The following is a 7,140-nucleotide window of genomic DNA, read 5'->3' on the forward strand; positions in this document are numbered from 1 at the left end:
AAAGTATATTGGCTGGAGAAAACAAAACAGTTTTGAGCTAGATTCAGGTGGGATTGGAATAGGGCACCATTTGTGACATCTGCTCTAAAGTAACTCCATGAGGGTAGTAGGTATGCTTTACATTCCTTTCAATCATTAGTGTTTTGCTAACCAGAAGACACTCAATGGATGGTGTAGACTGGAATAAGACAGGGGAGAGATATTTCTATCTGACCCAAGCTTGGGGTTTAAGATTGATATTTAATGGGTCCTCATGCACCAGTGTGAAACCTCTTTCAAGGCATAGTTTCATCCTCCCTTGGGTATTGCTTAACACAGAGCAGATACTTAGTCAATGCTATAATTAAATTGGTTAGTACATAATTTTACTTCTATACATTTTACTGAAGCTCTGAATAAAAGTAATGAAAGAAGAATGCTAATAAAGAAACAATAATAGCTTTATATCCAGTTGGATTTCTTAAAGGATTTTAGAGATTTCCATGAAACAATAGTAAATATTAGTTTTGGAAAAGGTCTTAGTATCTTATCAACATTCTTTCAATGGGTATAGTGCTAAGGAGTAAGGGTTATTGCATTAAAATGCTGTGGATTAAGTCTGAACAAATAAAATATATAATTGTTAGCTAAGTCCAATACCACCAATCCTAGAATTGAACGCAATCAAGAGGTGACAGTTATTTAAAGTTTAAGGAAAACGAATATGAAAAAAAAATGTGAAAACTATGTCTATGACTTATTCCCTCCTCCCCCCCCCCCCGGCTCCCCCCCAGAAAACTGTGAAAAGAGATCACAGTGATCCCATTTCAGTAGTGGAATGTCATGGTTCATCTTAATAGTATTGTTCCAATAGAAACAGGTTTTGAGACTCATGGGACTATTCACCAAATTTACCAAGTTATTTAGTGATAAACCTATGAGTAAATCCAAGATTCCCTAACTCCCTAATTCAAAGCTCTCCCCCATTTTTCTAGTGTCATTCAAGGAAAATAAGTTATAAACTGGTCTTCTATCACTTTTACCTGCCCTGCTGTGGGATAAGATCTTTCTGAAGAAACATGTCCTTTAGATATCTAGACCTTCATTAAAGTTCAGGCTGGGGAGCTTGCCGAGTTCCAGAATGGATCTAGTGAAGGCTTTCAACTGGGGAGCCAACTGCCTCTTTGAAAAGCAGTTTTAAAGTTTACCCTTCATCTTCCAATAGGAGATAGAAAGCCACTTTTCTTAGCTCAAAACCATTTCTTTTAAATCTTGATAACAAATCTAATGGATCTGATCAACCCAGAGTCATAAGAAATAATATTAGAACCTGGCTGAGCATGACAAAGGAAGCAATTTGATATGAGTAAAACACACATTTGTCCACTCAATGCAATTAGAAATATTTTTTTTAAGGACTCTTGCTTGGCTGTTCTTATAAAATGTAACTATTGAAAAAGAAGCTGGCAAGATCTTAAGGACTGGATCTCAGTTCCTGGCCCCAGTGATGGGTTTGGAAATTGCAGCCACAGCAATTAGGAGTTCCAATTTCCAGTTCACAGAAGGTCAGGCCTTGGGGTTATCCTTGGAGCAGTTCTATACTTCCCCTGAGGAAAGGCTCCATTGACCTAAGGAATCAGGGACTTAATACTGTTCAATCAGTATATACATTGTTAATGATCACAAGCATGTTTGGCCCCAACAACATTTTTCAAAACTTCAGTGGAAGTTCGGCCCTGACTAGTTGGTGTTCTCTTTCTTCAGAGATAAGTCACTAATCAACATGTACCTGTTATTTCCTGTGATTCCCTAGACCAGGGCCCTTTGAATCCTAACGTGCATGCAAATCTCCTGGGTATCTGGTTACAAGTGCAGATTTTGTTTTAATTAGTCTGGAGTAGGGCCCCTGATTCTGCACTTCAAACAAGCTATCAGGTTGCGTTGAGTAAGTAGCAAGGTTCTGTATCTGTCTTCATACGCTAAGCTATATTTTTACTATGTGACATGTGTGCCCCTTAGAACATTTGTTAGTCAAACCAAATTTTCCTATCGTAAACAAGAGACTACTTGCCACAAATCACTTTCCATGGTCTTCAATAACATCTGGTTTCTTCTAAGAGATAGAGTTCTCTGTTTTTTATTATTGCTTTTGTGTTTTTTTGTGGGGTGGGATTTGAAATCATATATATTGAAAGAAATCAGTTACCTGCTGAATGACTTTAAGACAGTAAGTGATCAATGCCTACTTCAGAATCAGCCAGAAGTCCTTCCATGTCTTTAGCTTATGCAGGCCAGTGTTTCCGTGCATTGTTACTGAACCCTTGTCTGGCTTCTCTGGTAAGGGAGATTTCCACAATTGCATGCAAAGCACTAGTAATCTACAGAATGCCAGCCGGATTTGTGGCACTAATACCTTTTATAAGTCTTAAGATTCAAATGACTCAGGGCTCACAGACTATCTTAAGGTAAGTCTGAAGTGATGCTTATTGTGTGAGTATGTCATTGATCTCCTCAGAATCTGTCCCCAAATATCTATTCCATAGTGGGAGGCAAGAATCAGCAGAAAAGAAGGAATCTTTGGAAAGCCAAAAACTATCTCTATACCAAATTGAGAGAGTGGAATTATAAGGTGAATGCAATTAACTGGCAGTCACGTCTATGCCGAAAACATAATCATCCCTTTAATAAGGAACATTTGCCGTGCTTGACAAACTCACAGTGAAACGGTTAGATCCATAGGAAGGAACATGCTGAAAATGGTTTCAATATGATCCTGTTTTTTCACTCAATAACCATTGATTGAGGGTGTCCAGCCAAAAACAATGAGAAAATGAGCCAACAATAGTCTTGCCCTTTGACCATATTAGATATAGTTGCAGCTGAAATTTGTTATATGTTTCAGTAATAACAAAGCATCCATATGGAACAAATATTTGGCAGTATGGCAGCTGATGAAACCAGGAAAAATTAGACAAATTATCAATCGCTCGCTCCCAAATTACCCCAAAAAGAAATTAGATCCATTTTCAGTAGCTTTGCTTTCAAATTTCTTCATTCCATGAGTCACCACGACCTTCTGCCAAACTAAATATGTCTATGAACGGCTGGAAACTTTAATGGAAAGAAACATAAAACTCAAAATACGTAGGAAAATTTAAGCTTCTTCATGGAAGACCTTCATGGAAGACTAGCAAGTCAGGAATGTGGAGACAGAAATAATGTATTGACAGTGCCTTTTGTTTTGGGTAGCTTCTGAGTTAACATGCAATACAAATGCATAAACTAGGCAACCAACTGACATGACTTTAAATTAAAAGTATCTCTAAAAAGAAATGAGCTCGTCACTTTTTTTCTTTTAGGCCTCCAATTCATCAAACTACTAGGGTCTATGAAGATCCATAGTCCTGTAGTCAGGTTGATCAGATTTGAGATAAAGAGACTTGATGATGTTATCCAAAGGGTGGTAATAGTTGGAAAAAATGTTTTCTTGTTGGTTAAGGGCTCAGATTTTCAAATACTATTCTAATGCATTACAACAGAAGAATGACATAGCAGTTCTGAGTTGTTAATGCTACCTTCATGTGGGTTTCTCAAGGTTAAGTTCAAAGCATCTTCCTGTGTAAAAAAACCCCTAGACTGAGCAAGGTGACTGAATTGCAGTCCCAGCCTTCCCACCAGTGTACTTTGTGACCTGATGCACATTGTTTTCTTCTGGACCTCATTTCATCTGGGAAGTGAGTGCACTGGACCAGATTGCTCTCTACAGTTCTTTCTAGCTCTCTGATTCTTCAATTATACTTTGGCAAATAAAAACTGCTTGTAGAGTTCTCTGAGGGCTGGTACTCCAGCTGTTTTACCCACCTTGGGGGCTTATTTGCCAGGGATTTACCTTTTGTTACCTGCCTGCCCATGGCTACCATCGCTCCTTTTAGTATGGATACCTCAGATGAAATAGAGAGGAACTAAATAGAGGTCTGTTTTCAAAGCCATTTCCACAGGTAGAATCTTTTTGTGAAGGCTCCTATTGTAGACCTCGAAAACTCTCTGTTGACTAGAATTAGCCTACTGTTGAGCAAGGAGAAATTTTTACTGGGGCAATAGTGAATGGGTCCTAAGAGATGATACCTCAAATAGAGTTTTAATTCTATATCTTAAATCTCAGATCCTTAATGGTGGCAGCAGCAGATGGGGGTATATTCTGGGGACTGGTAGAGGGAAATAGTTGTTGGAATGACTTTGTTAACATCAAGTCAAGCAAGGAGTTTTAAGTGCCCAATATTGGATGGTGTGGAGGACAGGAAAAAAAGTAAAACTTTGTTTTTCTAAAAGAGCTCAAAATAGAACGAAAATTCACAGCAGTGGTAACCAGTACTTGATTGTGAGGTTCAAAAGTGTCTTTGCTAAGTCAAATATTATGTATCTGAGAGCTGTTGGATTTGAAGCCTCTGGGATAGAAGAAACACGTGCCAGTTGGTCACTGGACTGCATGGTGATAAAACTCACAATTCTGATTTCATCAAAGCCATGCTCGAACAAAAAAATTCAATTCCCCTAAGTCAGGCTATGATAAGGAAGCTGTTACAATGGGCAACCTGAGAGTGCAAAGATACTTTTCTGATTAGCGAGTACATTCCCTCTGCTGAACACCGCATTTTGAGGCTAAGCAGAATTAACCAATAGCTGACTTGGGAGAATGGAAATCTCTTGCCTACATGTGATACCTCAGTGCCTACAAAACCACCTTGTGGAGACAGACTTTTTAAGCAAGCTTAGTGTGGTAAAGTGATAGGCTCTGTCTCTTTCCTGTTCCCTGCAATGAGGACATAACAGTAACACTGGGTGAGCATTCTGAAAATACATTAATTAACTCTTGGGTGGTCTAAATGTAAAGTGATATAGAAGTGAACAGAAGATACCAACATACTTTTCTTTTTAATTAATAAGGTTGAGGTGATACACTGCCAAATTAACTTGTCTAGATTATAATTATTGCAGAACAATTGAACTAATGGGTCAATGTCATTAATAATTGAAGTTGAACCACTAAACTAATTTGTGGTGGTGATTAGAGGGACAAGGCAAAGCATTTAATTCAATCAATTATAGCAACATGTTTGGATGACCCCTTAGGTTTTCCAAACCCTTCTATAGTTGAGCCTCAAAAGAACTCTGAGGTATAATATTTTAATTCCCACTTTACTAATGAGGAATGTAAGACACAAGGATATTAACTAACTGCTCCAAAGGGGAGAAATGCTGTTAAGTAGGGGAGCTGGGTGAGGCCCAAATGTGGAACTTCTGATTTCCAGTGTTTTCTCTTTCTGTTTTCTGCTGGGGCTGTTTCTTGGCAATAAAATGCCTCTGATGATATTCAGATAGGAAAGACACAAGAAGGGAAGAGAAAAATCATGGCCACCATATCTGAACCAGGCCTGTTCAACTGTGGGACATTGACAGCTTATTTGTTATATGACTAAGAAGGGAATGGCCATAAATATTGAGGTCAAAGATAACTAGCTTATCTAGTTATCTTTTGCTCCAGGTGGTCATAATCATACTTCGAAGCACAAAGTTTTGCTTTACACCATTTCTGCCTTCCTTTGCTGCGTTACTAAAATAAATGAATTCCACAGCTATAAGACAAGAAGGAGCACCTACAAATACCTTCTAGATAGTCTATAGGAAGAGCTTTTTATTTTCAGGGAAAGACTTTTGAAACCACAATGAGTCTTCTCATTGTTACTCTGGGTAATGGAACATAGACTTCTGATTAACCAGTGACTGACGATTACTTTCTATGTTAGTTTCACTAATGGCTTTCTCATCTCTCGAACTGCTTCTCTTCTGGAAACCTCTAGTCCAGTAGTGCTCAACTAGGGGTGATTCCACACTACCCCTCACCCCCGGCCCGCCGCCGGAGACATCTGGCAATGTCTGGAGATATTTTGATTGTCACGACTGGGAGGAAGGACACTGGCATCCAGAAGGTAGGAGCCATGTGTGGTGCTAAACATTCACAATGCACAGAACAGCCCTCCTCCTCCAACAACAACAAAAAAAATATCTGGCTCAAAATGTCAATAGTGCTTAGGTTGAGAAATTCTCTTGCCAATGGCACTGCTCACGGAGGCAAGTGGGGAGTATGAGAATGAAGTAGGATTTAAAAACAGTCCACTTGGTCTCACAAAGGAGCTGGGGCAGGGGGCAGCGAGAAAGGAGGCCAAAATCTACAGTGTCCTCAAATCAGTTTAATCCAGAATTCTAACTCTTGGTGCTCCTTTCCCCAGTTTCATAGATTATCAGGAGTTGGCTGCTTGTGGGTTGGCTCAGTGTGGACTTTCTTAATCACTTGCTTCTGATGAAAGACCATTTCACCAGGGTAAATGGCACAGAGGTAGTACCATCTTCCCAGCAATATTCACAGTATTGAGTCTATGACTAACAAAATTTCAAAGTTTAAAAAGACCCCTTCAACAGCCTTTTTAGTACCTCATAAAGACCACAGATGAAAGAAGAAAGTCTGAAGAGATTCATAGAGTATTTGCTTGGAAGTCTGCAAAAAAATCAGGTGTAAATTTCTTTTGGCCTAGGGCCGTCAGAGAAATCTCCAGAAAAAAAAGCTGATCCAACAACTCGTCAGACTGTTTCAGATTTTCCAGGAGCACAGCTTTGCTAAGTCATTCCAAGGCAGTTCTACCCAAGTTGACATTGGAGAGAGTGACCAAAGAGTCAGAATAATATAATATACAATAATAGTCTAAATTATGACCTTAAGTGGAGTGGAATGCCCAAAGCATCTGCAGGTTTTGTGTAATGTATAAGAAACAGGCAGGGAATTATTTTAGTTTGTGAAAATTTCTACAGCAAGGGAACAAAAGTGTTAACTTTCAGGTGAGTTTGTTGGAATGAGAGCCACAAAGATCTACGTTCATTTGGGTGAGCTTGATTGGAGGCCCCTCCTGGCCATTTTAATTTACCAGGTAATTTTGATATAGGCATGGTTCATTGTTTCTAAAGGCCAAACACTGCATTAGAATCAGAAAACAGAATCAACAGTATCTTTTTCTATTTCTGTCACTAATTAACAGTGTGACCTTGGACACATCACTTCTCTCTGAGTTTAAATCTCTTTTTTAAATATTTATTCATTCTTGAGAGAGA

The 7,140-nt window shown here is 38.8% G+C and overlaps 1 protein-coding gene across 5 annotated transcripts in view; it reads right to left on the bottom strand.

Moving 5' to 3' along the window:
- Nucleotides 1-7,140, bottom strand: part of IGF1 (insulin like growth factor 1) — a 77,842-nt gene that overhangs the window by 57,685 nt on the left and 13,017 nt on the right. The window lies entirely within an intron of this gene.

The sequence above is a fragment of the Panthera onca genome, chromosome B4 (genome assembly GCF_046562875.1).
Source record: "Panthera onca isolate mPanOnc1 chromosome B4, mPanOnc1 haplotype 2, whole genome shotgun sequence".
NCBI lineage: Eukaryota > Metazoa > Chordata > Mammalia > Carnivora > Felidae > Panthera > Panthera onca.